Here is a 17552-nt window from a genome sequence, read left to right as displayed (position 1 = left end):
CATTATTGAATATGATGAAAGTATTTTAGGTGGAATTATGGGGACTATTTTTATGGTTGGATAATTATAAGATAGGGAAGAATCATGATCATGGTTAAATGTTGATGGGAAAAACTTGAAAAAGAAAGAGTTTGGAGATACAAGGAAGAGTGGAGAAAATCAACAGATTGAACAATGAACGAAAAGATGGTTACTGATGCTTGTAGCTTGGCAAACTATGTGGTTGGGAATTCAAAGGGATTTCTTACTTAGGATTTCTATGGTAAAGAAACAAGGCGAGAGTGAATCAAATTGAGATTTAAGAATAATGGGCAATTTTTGTAAAGAGTGAAACAATGAGTTGTGGTGGACCATTAGTATTTCCAGTGAGTATAGGGGGATCCAGTTGATATTGGCACACATAAATTTATAGTGAAATCAGTCTACCCAGTGATAGCATATTTTTTGAAGTGAAGTTGCAGAGAAAGCAAGTAGTTTTGTTCATCCAAAGTAGCTTTTTTGGGGGTAGGAAAAGAAAGGAAAGTGAAGTAAAGACACTGTGAATACTGACAAAAGTGTGCAAAATCATTAGGTTTAGAATCACCAGAGATCAAAAACTGTGAGGTCAATAATCATTAAGATAACAATGAGATAAATTAGAAGAGTCAGTATCCTGAGGGTTGTGATGAGGTCGAAGAGTTGGTTTATTGGAGAATGATTAAACAAACAAAGTTGGCATATAAGAGGCTGTGTTCAGAAAGTGACATGAATGAATACCATGTTTCAGAGGCAAAACTGACCCAGGTGATGAAAATATGTGTTTAAGCATATGGAATGTGGGGTGGAGGTAGTATTGAGTTTATTGAAGTGAGACAGTGATATAACTGATTGGTAAATTTGTGAACTGATCATACCTGTGAATATCAAATGCATCCAAATTGATTGTCGGCCATGTAAGAGAAGAAAATTTTCAGGGGTTTTATTGTTAGTGGCATGATCCTTAAATGAGTAATGCTCATAAGGAAGGGAGGGGGGATGATTGAATTGGGAACCAGATTCTGAGGCAAATAAGAATTAATACATGAACACATTGCTCTTGAGAGTGCTCAATAACAGATATTGTTATTCAGAAGTATATTGGTAAAGATAGGCTAGATTATATTGTGGAAACAAACAGCATCTAGGTCTCAGGGGTTTACATAACAAAAGCTTAACCCAGGAAAGTCACTGTCAGACTGTGTGATGGGATTGGAGAGTAGTGAAAGACTGTGTCGTAGATGACAAGTGTATATCAGAATTAGGATGAATGTATGGGGAACATAAATAGCTAGAGGGCTTATATTAGAATGTTGGCTTAAAAATATAGGACTTGTAGGCAAGAAAGGATCAGCTGGTCATCAGTTTGCCAAAGAGCAAAATGTTCTGGCTTCTCAAATTTGTGCACTATAGTTGGTATGAGGAACTCCTATGAATGGACAGATATATTGCAAATGTCATAAGGCACAAGGTTTGGAGTGGGTATTTTTCAATGTGGTTTACAGGAGTGATAAAATTTGTGGTTTAGCAGTGGTTTGTTTGCGAAATTTTCTTTTATCTTAATTTGTATTCTGTGTTCTAATTTACTTATGCATAAACATTTAAAAATATACTAACATCTCTTTATTTTAAAATTCACTCTTTCACTTTCATCATTATTTTTCCTATCTTAAATTGTGTCTATTATTCTCCATTTTGACCTTTTGAGTTTCCTCGTATCACTTAGCTCTGTTTTCTAGAAGAATGTAAATTGTCCCCTTTTCAGTGACAACAGGGAAGTTCAATTTCTTAAACTCATAAAAAGTGAGATATTTTGGCGAATCTCACTATTCTTTTGCTTTTATTATTGATTTTAATTAACATATAATTGTACTTATTTATCAGGTATAGTGTATATTTCAATACATGTATACAATGTGTAATTATCAAATCACACCATAGGGCTACTATAATTGATAAGTCTCACTTTGAAGGGACAGATATATCAAAATAAAAACCTGAATCATGTAGGGCGACTAAATACTAAGGAATTAGATTATAGGGTGTATTAGTCCATTCTCACACTATGAAGAAATGCCCAAGACTGGGTAACTTATTAAGAAAGGAGGTTTAATTAATTCACAGTTCAGCAGGGCTGGGGAGGCCTCAGGAAACTTATAATCATGGTGGAAAGGGAAGCAAACATGTCTTTCTTCACATGATGGCAGGAAGAAGTATAGAGCGAAGGGGGAAAAGCCCCTTATAAAACTATCAAATCTTGTGAAAAGTCACTCACTATCATAAGAATAGCATGGGGGGACCATCCCATGATCTAATAACCTCCCACGAGGTCCCTCCCACAACATATGGGGATTACAATTTAGATTGCAATTCAAGATGAGATTTGGGTGGGGACACAGAGCCAGACCATATCGTTTTATCATTTTGCCTCTGGCCCCTCCCATATCTCATCTTTCTCATATTTCAAAACACTGTTGTGCCTTCCCAACAGTTTCCCAAAGTCTTAACTCACTTCAGCATTAATCCAAAAGTCCAAATCCATAACCTCATCTGTGACAAAGCAAGCCCCTTTTGCCTATGAGCCTATATAATCAAAAGCAAGTTGGTTACTTTCTCAATACAATGGAGGCACAGGCATTGGGTAAATACACCTACTCCAAATGGGAAAATTGGCCAATATAAAGGGGCTACAGGCTCCATGCAAGTCTAAAATCCAATGAGGCAATAATTCAATCTTAAAGCTCCAAAATAATCTCTTTTGCCTCCATGTCTCACATCCAGGACATGCTGATGCAAGAGGTGGGCTCCTACATTTTGGGCAGCTCTACTCCTGTGGTTTTGCAGCATACAGCAACACCCACAACCTCCCCTCTGACTGTTTTCAAGGGCTGATGTTGAGTGTCTGCCGCTTTTCCAGGTGCATGGTACAAATTTTCGGGGATCTACCATTCTGCTGTCTGGAGGACGATGGACTGTTTCTCACAGCTCCACTAGGTAATGCCCCAGTGGGGACTCTGTGTGGGGGCTCCAACCTCACATTTCCCCTTGGCACTGCCCTAGCAGAAGTTCTCCGTGAGGGCCCCACAACTGCAGCAAACTTCTGCCTGTACATCCAGGCATTTCCATACATCCTCTGAAATCTAGGTGGAGGTTCCCAAATTTCAATTCTTGACTTCTGTGAACCTACAGGCTCAACACCACATGGAAGCTGCCAAGGCTTGGGGCTTGCACCCTCTGAAGCCATGACCTGAACTGTACCTTCGCCCCTTTTAGCCATTGTTGAAGCAGCTGGGATGCAGGTCACTAAGTCTCTAGACTGCACACAGCAGGGTGGCCCTGGGACCTAGCCCATGAAACCATTCTTTCCTTCTAGGCCTCTGGGTCTGTGATGGGAGGGGCTGCTGGAATGTCTCTGACATGTTATGGAGGCATTTTCCCCATTATATTAGCAATTAACATTTGACTCCTCACTAATTATGCAAATTTCTGCAGCCAGATTGAATTTCTCCTCAGAAAACAGGCTTTTTTCTTCTATCAAGTCATCAGGCTGCAAAGTTTTCAAACTTTTATGCTTTGCTTCCCTTTTAAACATAAGTTCAAATTCCATATCATATCTTTGTGAATACATGAGACTGAATGCTTTTAATAGCACCCACAACACCTATTGAATGCCTTAATGCTTAGAAATTTCTTCAGCCAGATACCCTAAATCATCTCTCTCAAGTTCAGAGTTCCACAGACCTCTAGGGCAAGGGCAAAAGACCACCAATCTCTTTGCTAAAGTATTGCAAGAGTAACCTTTATTCAGTTTCCAGCAAGCTCTGCATCTCCATCTGAGACTGCCTCTGTCTGGACTTCACTGTCCACATCACTATCAATATTTTGGTCAAAGCCACTCAACAAGTCTCTAGGAAGTTCCAAACTTTATCACATCTCCCTGTCTTCTTCTGAACCCTCCAAACTGTTCCAAACTCTGCCTGCTATGCAGTCCCAAAGTTGCTTCCACATGTTTGGGTATCTTCACAGCGGTGTCCCACTAACTGGTACCAATTTACTGTATTACTTTATTCTCACACTGCTATGAAGAAATAGTCAAGACAAGGTAATTTATAAAGGAAAGAGTTTTAATTGACTTACAGTTATGCAGGGCTGGGGAGGCCCCAGGAAACTTACAATCATCACAGAAGGGGAAGCAAATACATTCTTCTTTACATGGTGTCAGGGAGGAGAAGTGCAGAGTGAAGCAGGGAAAAGCCCCTTATAAAACCATTAGATCTTTTGAGAACTTACTCACTATCACAAAAACAGCATGGCAGGACCACTCCCATGATCTAATCACCTTCCGGAAGGCACTTTTCTCAACATGTGGGGATTACTATTCAAATTACAATTCAAGATAAGATTTGGGTGGGAACACAGAGCCAGACCGTATCACAGGGTGTTACTATTTTTCATCAATTTAGCTTCAACTGTAAACGTTTTGGTTTCAATAAAATATATGTCATGAAAAGTTTACACTTTAAGAAAAGTAATGTGACATTTATATGGGTCATATGATGATGATATTGTCATCTAAGTCCTTGAGAGCCAACATTGCCCTACAATTCCATAGATAATTGTATATGTTCTACCCCACACTTAGTTTAGTACCTCAGAATTTCTAAAGTGACTTTCAAGTTGACAATGTGCCATTTTGAGACTGTCATATTGTTAAATGTTAAAATATAGAGTATGTGAAAATCAAATGGCTTCTAAACTGTGTAAATTTTCAATATGCCTTGATCAAAAATAATTTCATGTTTTAAAAGCCATTAGAATAATGGAGCAAACTGACTTATGACACTCATTTTTTTTCTATATCCACTTTAGTTCACTATTGTGTAACCCATATCAGTCACCCTAAAGGTTCAACACATTAAAGAGACATAGTGATTGGGAATAATATGGGTAGCAGTGAACAGTGAAGCTGAGAAAGATATAGGCAGATTAGTAAAGTACTTCATGGAAATATCAAAATGTTTCCTACCCAAGAGACTGAAGAATGTGCATTCAGAAAGTTTCCTAAATTACAAGAGCAAAAATGGTGGAAATCAATTGAGGAGAAAAAAAAAATTGTTCAACCTAATGGAAGCGATTAGCATTGATATGTGGTGTCTTGCTCTCTGATGCCACATCAAATTGGTGAGAGGTTTTAGGAAAAGGGTCAAATAGGATATAATGCATAAACTTTCACCTAAGTATGGCAAAGCATTTAGTAAGTACACTACTTGAAATTCAATTCCAGCTCTGCCATTAACCAGTTAGGAGAACTGCTGAATCTTCACATATCTCACCAGGGAACCAAGGGGGTAATAGCTACCACCTTTCCATCAACACACTTTGTGCTTCCACACTGGGTGAAACACACACAGATATGGTTTTTCTGTGAGCCAGAGTGTTAGAATATGTTTCTAATAGTTCTTCTGTCTGTCTTTTCCCTTTTTTTCTTCCTAATCTTTCTCTTCCCTATCCTTTTATCATCTTTCTCATTTTCCTATAAAAATATTCATTGAAGAAGTATCTGTGCTAGACATTATGCTAGCCTGTAGATACTGCCTTTATTTCTGGAGAAAATATATATCATTGAGCACTTATGACTTACTTACAGAGTAATATGTAAGTAAAATTACTTAGAGAGACAGAGAGAGAGAGAGAGAGAGACAGAGACAGAGACAGAGACAGAATTAAAGGCAGAGCCATGCTATTTCTACTATGGAATCCTGAGTGATTTATGGGAGTACATTATAATGAGAGATTTTTTCTCATTCGGCAAGGTAAAGCAATTTATGTAGGGTTGGCTTCATACTTGGTATTTAAAAAAATGAGAAAGGATATCATTAATCATCCTATCTTTATTTGAATAGTCATTAAAGATGCTATTTGAAGTGCCTGCCACAACTCCTAGATGCACAGTGGGCTTGGGGACCATACTTAAACACAATTTCTCTGTAGCTTGTATCGATACACCATGCTGCTCTGACAGCTGCTGCAGCACCCCCGTCAAATATGTGGTGCTTTGTCATTATTTTTGATGCCATGGGGGTTTTGCTATGATATGCATCACATTTGTCCTGGTAAGCTTGCTTATTACTCACAATCTTCTGCTTCTATTTTAGGTTCATTATAGCTTGGAGGAATTCTAGAAGTTTCTTGTGTTATTTATAGCAGATTCAGATCACCTGAATAGAAAATAAGAAACATTTTTATTAGGTTTAATCTGGAATACATTGTTGCCACCCTATTTGCTTCTTAAGAAAGGCCTTTATTTCTTTTAAAAAAAATTATCATGCAACCACTGGAAAGAGTTCTGCCCCAGAAACAAAATTTAGGGACAACATTTTGCATTGTGTTTTAATGAAAAGGTTAGGTTCTATGGACAATTTCCTTATGTACTTAATTCATTCTGGTATTATAACTTAATTGACAGATCTATTAGCAATTCTTAGTAATGTATGTAATGCTGCAAAACTGTGCATGATTAATTGCACACCGTGTGCTCACTTTTGTCCACCTGGCCATATTCCTAGACAAGTGGCTTCATGTTTTTGGATACTATCCTTTGCCTGCTGGCTTGGAAAATGGAAGAAATGGAAAAGAGCAGAGAGTTTTCCTCTGGGCACCATTTTTATGTTGGCCCTGTCCTTCCACTGCTCTCTAGTCCTGCTAGAAGATCCCACTGGACATACAGATTTGGAAGCGATGTGATATTGCTTTTACTGATTTCTCATGTCATGGAGGTAAGTCAGGGAAGAGGGCTGGCTTTGGTGCAGAGCAATTTATGGCTTTGAGAACCTGTTACCAAACCATTTGTGAATAATAATAAGACTAATATTGATGATAACAGCATTTATCAAATGTTTATTATTACTATGTGCTTTAGATTTGTTTCTTTATTTAATGTACTTACGTACACAAAACTTAAGACAAGTGTAGTGTTATGATCTTAATTTGCAGACGAAGAAATCCAGGCACTTGCAGTTTAAACGACTTGACCATAGGCACTAATATGGTTTGGCTCTGTGTCCCACCCAAATCTCATCTCAAATTGTGATCCCCATATGTTGAAGAAAGGAAGTGATTGGATCATGGGAGTGGTTCCACCATTCTGTTCTCTTGATAGTGAGTAAATTCTCACGAGATCTGATGGTTTTATAAATGGTGGTTTTTCCTGCACTCTCACACACTCATCTCTCCTCCTGACATCTTGTGAAAAAGGCGTCTGCTTCCCCTTCCGCCATGATTGTCAGTTTCCTGAGGCTGAGGCCTCCTCGGCCATGCAGAACTGTGAGTCAATTACTCTTCTCTTCTCTTCTCTTCTCTTCTCTTCTCTTCTCTTCTCTTCTCTTCTTTCTTTCTTTCTTTCTTTCTTTCTTTCTTTCTTTCTTTCTCTCTCTCTCTCTCTTTCTTTTCTTTCTTTCTTTCTTTCCTTCCCTCTCTCTCTCTTCTTTTCTTTTTGATGGAGTTTCACTCTTGTTGCCGAGGCTGGAGAGCAATGGCTCTCAGTTCACTGCAACCTCCACCTCCTGGGTTCAAGGGATTCTCCCACTTCAGCCTCCTGAGCAGCTAGGATTACAGGTGCATGCCACCATGCCCAGCTAATTGTTACATTTTTAGTAGAGATGAGGTTTCACCATCTTGTCCAGGCTGGTCTCGAACTCCTGACCTCGTGATCCACCCACTTTGGCCTCCCAAAGTGCTGGAGTTATAGGCATGAACCACTCCGCCTGGCCTAAACCTCTTTCCTTGTAAATTGCCCAGTCTTTGGAAGTTGTTCATAGAAGTGTGAAAATTGCCATTTAGTAAGTGGATGCCCAGGGATCTGAACACAGGCAATCAGGGAAAGTGGCAGCAGGCCACTACATTCTTCAGTGGCACCCAAGCATCCCTCCTCTGCTCCATGTTTTCTGTCTGTAGTTTACTGGCTCTATCTTCAACCTGCCTTCCATTTTTCTTGTGGTCTTGAGTCCATTTTGTGAGCTGGTTCCTGATTTTTCTGCTTCTCTTGTAGGTATGTTTTCTTCTGCCTCTTCTTGTGTAGTGTTATATTTCTAGGTTTAGCTTCAGAGGGAAGGGACGCCATTCACCCATTTAATACCTTTTTTTTGAATTAGAAAAGATTCCCTTTCTTAAGTAAATTTTCTTAATATTGTAGAACCTGAAGAATTCTACATGGCAGCCATACTGGCTGTGTGCACACACCCATGATTTTGCTCACTCACAGCCCTGCAGCTACACTGTACACTCCACTAGCAGTGTACACATTCTTGCTGCCCCCTGCCATCCACATTCCTGACTCCATATCCTGCCCCCAGTTCCCTGTCATCTACATTCCTGCCCCCATTGGAGGTCAGGAATTTGACTCTGAGACCTATGGTCAGGTAAAGTCTGGCCAGGGCACAGTTATGGGCATGAATGTAGGGGTGTGTGTGTGTGTGTGTGTGTGTGTGTACGTGCATGTGTAATATCAAGTATGTGCACATCTTCATGGGCCAACAGGATTATAATGGTAATGTACACAAATTATTGTTTAAATATTCTCATGAGCTTTTTTTCCTATAATTTTTGTTAATCTAAGGGATGAGCTAACTAGTTCTTCCATTTCCTCAAAACTACTCAGTAAAACTACAGGGTTAAGGCAATAAAGATATATGGACACATTATCAAATAAAAAATTATTTCAGGCCAGCCACAGTGGCTCACACTTTTAATCCCAGCACTGTGGGAAGCTGAGGCAGATGGATCACTTGAGGTCAGGAGTTCAAGACTAGCCTGGCCAACATGATGAAATCCATCTCTACTAAAAAGACGAAAAATTAGCTGGGTGTGGTGGCACACACCTGTAATCCCAGCTACTGGAGAGGCTGAGGCACGAGAATCACTTGAACCTGGGAGGTGGAGGTTGCAGTGAGCCAAGATCATATCACTGCACTCCAGCCTGGGCAACAGAGTGAAACTATGTAAAAGAAAAATTATTTCGACTCTCATGTTTTGAATGCGAATCCATCATTTGATACAACATTGTGTTTATGCTCCACTAATAAAAACATCTTATTAGATGGCAAATCTTTAGACTTATGGTATTTTCCTTGTGACAGAATATCACTGTGGCTAGACTACAAGTTTTAACTACAACTAGGACCTCATAGCAACCCTCTTTACTGATTGATCTTTTGTCCATATGTGATAGTTGCTTCATTTACCTTGCTGCCTTGCCCATCACCATTATCCACTGGAGTTCACATTCTACTCTTATTGTAAGCTAAACATTGTTTTTATTATACTCGTTAGGGTTGATAAGTCTCTCAGACTCATCCTGGTATTAGCTTTGTCTTAACTGGGTGATGTTCCTGTCATCTTTTTATCTTTATCTCCAAGTTACCCATTCTAGTTTTTCTCCACTAACCCAAATATGTTCTTAATTATCCCTTCAATAAATCCCAAGTCACTTACGTATAAAAGTAAAGCCCACTTTATACTCAGAAGCACATTTAGAATCCAAAGTTACTAAGATAATAAGAAAAAAAACCCAACTTAATTAAATTGATATTTATTGAGTAACATTTGTAAAGTAGTGGATGAGAATGAATACTGAGAGTAGCAACTGAAGAAGAAATAAAACAGCAGGGTGCTGAGGCCAGGTGAGGAAGTGCCAGCTACTGTGGTTAAGCTTTGCAAGAAGACATAAATTATGGAAGTAATCAGATATTCCTGGAAGTGGGAGCGTCACATGGATTAAGTGATTGATGGCATTATGGGATTCTATTCTATGTTGTTAGAACTCACAAAATTACAACTGTACCCTGTGCAAAATAATCTCTATGGTGAAATTTTAAAGCGCTATGAGAGAGGGTTGACTGAGAAAGGGAGATGTAGTGATCACAACAAACTGAGCATTGGAGTGAATAGAGGCAGAGAAACTGTGTGGTCCAGCAATTCCATCACTTTGTCAGGTGCAGGTGCTGTTTGGTGACTGGAAGAGTCACCTGATGTAAAGGACATGGATTCTGGAGAAGCAGTCTATTGGACAGCATAGCCTGAAAAGGAGATGGAGGTCTACTAAGCAACTCTGATTTTATATTTTCAAAAGAAGTGTTTTCATTATTAATATATTTTTCTAGATATCTCTATATGAGTCATGCAAACGAATGTTTTCAGAACTAATTAACCCAGGATAACATGACAAATAAGTTTAAGTCTATAGAATTGGGGATTGGAGATAGAAGATCACTTTACTCATTCTTGCTATCAGAGGAATTGTATAGCAGTAAGATCTCTATTCTGATAAAGGTGGTTGACAATTATTGTCACATGTGAAACTGATATGCTTCACCCATAGTTTACAACTAAAGAATATGTGCCAGTCTAGGGAATTTACACAACAATATGGCTTCGAAACAAGCATGTATATTTTCCCCCTTTAATAGATATGAAAAATTTACTATTTGACATTGTATCTTAATCTTGGTAATAAGATTGTAGCATGAGTAGACTATCAGTTTGACCACATTTTGTCCTAAGTATCTCAGAAAATACAGAAGTGTAATTTGTAAGAGTTTTCTAAGGCTGACTGCAGGCATTCTACAGAAAAAAGTGGAGAAGCTCTCTTTAAGAAGTTGTTCTTTGAGAAATTGCTACAAAGGAAGAAACATTTCCCCTAATTGATTAGCAAATACCAGTTCCCTTATAAATATACATGCATGTTGACCTTTCGGACTGTTTTCCAGAATACAAATTCAGTAGGGCCCTCACACAGTCACTCATGCTGTGAAGGTATTTTGGGGCACTGGAACACAAATGGGGACATTGATCTATCTAATTCATTTCAGGGTCCCTGTTTGGAGCCTTATTTCTGGCTCCTCTGTGGTACCAGAACACAGCTCATGCTAGTCAGCAGGCCTGGGGTTTAAAGATTTCTTTATATTGGAGCTCTGCAAGCCTGAATGAAGAGAAGGTTAGAGTCTTGGACTAATGAAACAAATACTGAGTGGTTTATGAAATCTACCCCTTTTTACTTGAAAAACATGCCTGCATTGTTAGACTGTGTGTATATTGATACAGACTTGCATAATACAGCCACTAAGCTAAGAAAACAATAACAAAAATGAACTCCAATTAATTTTTTTTCCATAGACCAGAAAGACTAATTTTCATTTGTGTAATTTTGAAGGCCTCTCTTAAATATGGCACTGCCAATCAAAACACAAATTGGGAGACTGAATAACACAGTACTTCTACTTAGAAAGGTATGTTCAGATTCCTTATACCAAATTGAACTCTGTATGTTTAGCAGTTGCAGCATAATTATTGCTTCTATGTACTGACATCCCAGAGTTAGACACTGTGCTGTTGTCTTTATATCCTCAATATATTATACATAATTCTCGCCACAATCCTGCAAGTCTCTTCTTTTCTCAATTTTAACAGAGGAAACAGAGCCTAGAGAAGTGAAGCATAAATTTCAGATTCAAATTTTGATTTCCCACATACAGTGTAGTCTTGAGGGTGGTTTTAAATGCATGTTGCTAGGTTCGTGGCTGAGGTCTGTAAACCAAAGGACAGATTAACAAGAGACAAACATAACAATTTATCCAATATAAGTGTTACAGGACACAGAAGGCTTCAGAAATGAAGACCCAAATAAACAGCGAAACCTGTGTATTTATATGCTGTTTGATAAAGTTGATAATTGTGGAGACGTATGCAAGGACAACTATGATCTAATGGCGATAGACTGGGGGAACTTAGCAAAGCCTGTTTGCTCAGATTCTTTTCTGGGTCTCAGTGTCTTCAGAGATAAGAAAGTTCTTTTCCTCCATGTACTGGGTCTTATGGGGAAGGTCAGTTAGGTTTTATGGCCTGCTTCATGGGAGAAGGGATGAGGGGAAGGTGAGAGTGACCTTTCTGCTTTTGCTGTTTTCTCAAATACTAAGGTGCCATATTTTGGGGCAGCCTGTCCTGAGCCTCATCATTAACTTCTCTGGGCCTTAATTTCTTTATTTATAAAATATGGACAAAAGTATTATCTACTTTATAGGTTAATTGTGAAAGTTAAATCAGCTAATTTTATGAATAGACAGACATAGAAAAACCATTAAAGTAGTGCTTGACACATAGTAAGCATTACAATGTTTATTATTATTATTATAACAACACTGTAATTGAGTATGTTGCCTATTTTCTAAACATCTAAGAACTTTTCAAGTTTTAAAATTGATTTGCTTTAGGAATATGAGATAGCAGAGAATAAAATAAAACAAAAAATCCTTACTCTCATGAAGCTTGCATCTGAATAGGGAGGGAGATATAGGCCGGGCGCGGTGGCTCACGCCTGTAATCCCAGCACTTTGGGAGCCCAAGGCGGGCGGATCACGAGGTCAGAAGGAGATCGAGACCATCCTGGCTAACCTGGTGAAACCCCGTCTCTACTAAAAATACAAAAAATTGGCCGGGCGAGGTGGTGGGCGCCTGTAGTCCCAGCTACTCGGGAGGCTGAGGCAGGAGAATGGCGTGAACCCAGGAGGCGGAGCTCGCAGTAAGCCGAGATCGTGCCACTGCACTCCAGCCTGGGCCACAGTGTGAGACTCCGTGTCAAAAAAAAAAAAAAAAAAAAACCAAACAAACAAACAAAAAAAGAGTATGAGTGAAATATGTGAAATATGTAGTGTGCTATTTGATGAAAGTGCTACAGAGAAAAGCAAAGCAGGGAAGAAGTCCAGAGAGTCAGGGCTGAGTCTTCCATTTTGAAATATGGCAAGCAGGGGAGTCTCTTCTGAGAAGAGAATAGCTGCACAGACGCGATGAATGAGGAAGTGAAGACATAAGTCATGTTGGTGTCTAGGGGAAGAGCAATCTAGGCCGCTAAGGAAGCAAGTGCAAACACTGTTGTGGAATCTCATCTGGCAAGTCTGGGAAGGAGCAAGATGCCCAGCAGGGCAAGAGCATAGGGGAGTGAGTTTATAGAAGATAAAGTCAGAGAGTTAACAGGCAGCCACACATCCTATAAGGACTTACAGGCCATTATTGTAAAAACCTTGGTTCTTAAAGCGTGAGATGGGAGATATTGGAGAGTTTTGAACAGAGGAGTGATATGACCTGACTGGTAAGTTTTCCTAGGATGCCTATTACTGCAATGTAGAGAACTCACAGAAAGAAGCAGGAAGACTACGTAGGAGGCTATTGCAATAATCTCAGCAAAAAAAACGGTGGCCTGGGCCAGAAAGGAAGCAGCAGCAGACATGGTGAAACATGATGGGACTCTGGATATATTTTGAAGACAGAATTGGTAGGATTATTTATTTATTTATTTACTTATTTATTTTAGAGACAGAGTCTTGCTCTGTTGCCCAGGCTGGAGGGCAGTGGCGCCATCTCGGCTCACTGCAAGCTCCGCCTCCAGGGTTCACTCACGCCATTCTCCTGCCTCAGCCTCCCGTGTAGCCGGGACTGCAGGCGCCCGCCACCACGCCCGGCTAATTTTTTGTACTTTTAGTAGAGTCGAGGTTTCAACGTGTTAGCCAGGATGGTCTCGATCTCCTGACCTCGTGATCTGCCCACCGCGGTCTCCCAAAGTGCTGGGATTACAGGCGTGAGCCACTGCGCCTGGCCTAGGATTTCTTTTTTAATAAGACGAGATGTACATGTGTGTGTGAGAGAGACAGAGAAAGAGGAGTAAAGGGTGACTCCAAGGTTTTCAGTCTGAACAAGTGGAAAAATGAAGTTGTTCTTCACTAAGACAGACTGTTTTAGAAGGTTTGGTGGGGGCAGGAGGAGTTTAGGAGTTCAGTTGGTGAGTTGAGGTATGCTGCACTTGAGATGCGTTTTAGATACGCATGTGGAGATGTTGAGTGAGAGTTTGAAGTTGAGAGGCTAGATCCTAGCTGGAAATTGTGTCATCAGCATAGAGGCAGTATTTAAAGCCTTGAATCTGACTGAGATTACCAAAGAAGTGAATGTAGAGAGAAAATAGATGAGGTTCAAGGACTGAGTCCTCGGTTTCTTCATCATCAAGAGGTTGGTGAACAAAAAAGAAATTAGCACACAGACTGAAAGAAGTACCTGGCGAGTTATGAGAAAGTCAGGTGAGTGTGGAGTTGTAGAAGCCAAGTCAAGGAGATGTAAAGAATGAAATGGTCAGATGCTGTTGATAAGTAGCATGAGGATCGAGAATTTTACTATTGGATTAGTCAGGTTGACAATGAATAGAGTAACAGGAATTTCTACAGAGTGATGGAAGCCAAAAAAAAGAGAGAGGTACTGGAAAAAGTAACATTGACAATGCAAGAGAGAGAGGAAATCAGCAGGACCAATGCTTTCAAGCAGGCAAGAATTGATGATATCTATTGCAAAGCAGAAGAGTTAACCTTAGCTAGGAACATAGACAGTTAATAGTAATGAGAGAGAAAGAAGAGAAAATAGGCAGAAAATAGCCAGGAAATAGGTGGGTATGTACAGTGTAAAATTTTGGGGAGTCATCTTCTGATTGTTTCGTTTGTCTCAGGGAAAATGAGCAGAAAGTTCAGGGAAGGATGACCAGGAAATCTTGGGATTCCTGTGATAAAGACATGAACAGTGGTAAGAAGCATGATGAAACTTGTCCTGATGGTCCCAAGGCTGGTAGAGTCTAATCAGTATTCAGGCAGGAGGAGAGGATGGATCTTACCTGGATTTGCAAAGATTTGGCACTTTTCATTTGACTCTTAGTAATGGAGGTATAAGGTCAGAGGAGTAGGCTTACTCCCTGCCTCTGGGGATCCCTCTGGACTCTGAAGATGAAAAGCTGGAGAGGAGTAGAGGGCTGGCTCACTTTGTCAGGATTCCCCGTGGTGCTATTAGTGGAGGGAGCTCTTCCCCAGTCCTTGGCTTCATAGTTATTCAATACTTGGTCAAGCAAGATCTATAAATTGAAAGGCAAAAGCTATTGATCCGAATAAAACATAGAAGGATTCATATAGTAAAATAATGCTACAATAGTTGATATTGAGTAGTCAGAACACATAGGGACCAAGGGCTAATAAAGTGTGCAAATCCAGAGTGCTTCTGTTTTGGATTAGTTTCTCATTTGTACTTATTTGATTCATAGCATGAGGTCAGTCCTTTTCCATTTCAATTCAATTTATTTCCATCATTTAAAGATTATCTAAATAGGACAGATAATTTTGAAGACTTAGGGAAATTATCCACCATTTGTGTGGGGCTGGAAGTTGCCCATTTAACATAGGAAGGATGGATTTTACAAGGTAAAGCGGTATTCAGCCAATTAATTGTGTGAATGTAACTATAAAACAATCAGATTAATTTGCTGATGCTGAGCCAGTGTCATTATTTTGTAGTCAGAGATCTTATATTGTATATTCCTTTTATAAAACAGCAAGGCTTATTGTGGCTCTACATGTGGAAGTTAAAATAACATCATTTGATTTTTAAACAGGCTTATCACTAATGTTCCCAGATAATTGGTAATAATAATGATAGTAAGCAGTTTTTACATGTGTACTATGTGCCAAATATACTGTCATCATTCTTTAAAACGATTCTGGGATATAGGCATTATTATCCTATGTTATAGATAAGAAAACTTAAGATTAGATAGGTTAGTAACTTGTCAAAACTCAAGCAGTTATGAAATGATACAGCAGGGACTTAAATTCAACTCTGCTTTCAATGTCTGTGCTAATAACCACCACACTGTGGCATTGTTTCAACTTCTACCTTGAACTTCTCACTCTGGACAAAGCAGTCCAGACAGCTTTATGAGTAAGCAGCGTAGATGATTACTTATGCACAAAAGATTAAGTCTACTTCCTCTCAGTTCATCATTATAATTTCAGTCTTTTGGGTCACGGTGTTTTAGTCTTTGAGAATCCATTTATGTTTAAAATGCTATTACTTGTGGGAAGGGTCATTCATTTAGCCATTATCAGCTAACATCTTTATTATTAGTCAACTACATTGCATTAATTGCTAGACAGTTTGACTGCCCCAAGAGGGAAAATATTTATCCCGGACAAGACCTGGAGGTTGAGAGATCACCAGGAAATGTGCTAAGAGGAAGGAAATGTAGACTGGTAGGGAGGTTGTAGGCCAGAAGTTTTACCCACTTCCCAATTTGACTCAGTCTCCTGTTTCAGGTCAGATTAGATAATTTTACAGCTAGAATGACACTTACAGACCAAGCACTTCAATATTCTCATTTTATAGATTAGAAAATCGAGTCCCGAGATCATGCAGTGGGATAGACAGAGAGGTAGGATTACAATTTATAGATCAGATCTCTTCCCATTATAAAAGGCTGCCGTATTAGGTTATTGTCAAGTTATAACCTTTGAACCTCAATGCATTCACCCTCCTTCTCTATTTTGGAGTCTGAGCTATAAACCTCTTTTTCCTCCCTTTCCTCATTGCATTCAGGGTTTCTTTGACATAAGACACAGTGAACTGCTCTTTAGTTCTTGTCTTTCCCCAGCCCTTTGTGAGGTGTCAAATCCAAGTCCACTAATCTATAAATTTGACCTCAAGAACCATGCAAATGAGAATCAGTTACTATCACACTTATAGATCTAGAGAAAAGGATGCAAAGCTAAATTGCACAATGTTGTTTGAAACAATTCTAGTTGTATTAGGGATCTTGTCAGCAGTAAGAAAATGCACAAGCAGCAATTCCAGAAATGCTGAGTGGCTATCCGAAGCTCACCTTTTTCCAAAATCTTACCTTCCTCTAAAAAGAATTCAAAATATTCTTTGTTCTCATTTTCTGGCGAGATTTTGATTTGGGATCTGAGTAGAAAACAGTGAATATATAGTAGTAGGAACTAAATATATAGAGAATCAGCTTTTGTTTTAGAAGCTATATATGGAAGCTTATGAAATCTTTTAACTGAGTAGTTTTGACTATCCACAACCAAACAGAAATCTCTCAACAGCCCAAATTACTATACATGATTCTATTAATGACCAAATTTAATGTGTTGTGCAAATTCTACCAAATAAGTAATAAAGCTGATCCCACAACCAATCATGATTCAGCTAATCAAGTTTCTAAATCCTGCTTCATTTACTTGGATACTAAAGCAAGACAGAAATTAATAGATGTAATGTCCTTCGTGGTTATGTGGAATTTGAAGCTATTGATGAAAATTTACCGATGAGTTAGTCAGTGGGTCATTTGTTCTGGGAAAGTGGTAGCCAGACAGTTAATGAACTTTGCATCTGCATCTGGTTCTCACTTTTGAGTCTAGCTTAAAATGAGAGTGACCAAATTGACCAAAGAGTTTAGTAGCTCATTGCCATTTTACATAGGTGGCTGACCTGTGCCAAGAAAGGGAGAGATGAATCTGATGTGGACTACAAAGTTTTTAAATATGCTTGCAACTGAATCTAATCTGATTCTTGAAGGAATATTTTGGATCTAGAGGACTGAGAAGAAAGGCTGCCCTAATACCAGTTAAACTCAGATGGTGACAGAAAATGTGCTCAAGTAGATTCTGATGTGTTTCCTTTGT

General features: G+C 39.1%; 1 long non-coding RNA gene across 2 annotated transcripts in view; it reads right to left on the bottom strand.

Annotated features, from left to right (window-relative positions):
* Positions 1-4344: 4344 nt before the first annotated feature.
* The window catches only part of LOC108585962, a 46650-nt gene continuing 33442 nt past the window's right edge, over positions 4345-17552 (bottom strand). Inside the window, exons 2-3 of one of the 2 annotated variants that reach the window (XR_001902591.3) lie at positions 14714-14947; positions 4345-6233 (exon numbers count right to left, since the gene is read on the bottom strand). This is a non-coding gene — a long non-coding RNA (uncharacterized LOC108585962). Of the gene's footprint in view, positions 6234-8949; positions 10089-14713; positions 14948-17552 lie in introns of those variants that run through there. The other variant, XR_001902592.2, reaches the window with a different exon arrangement.

Source organism: Papio anubis, chromosome 3, assembly GCF_008728515.1.
Source record: "Papio anubis isolate 15944 chromosome 3, Panubis1.0, whole genome shotgun sequence".
Lineage (NCBI taxonomy): Eukaryota > Metazoa > Chordata > Mammalia > Primates > Cercopithecidae > Papio > Papio anubis.
Note: the sequence above shows the minus strand (reverse complement) of the source record. Positions and strands in the feature narration are given on the sequence as shown.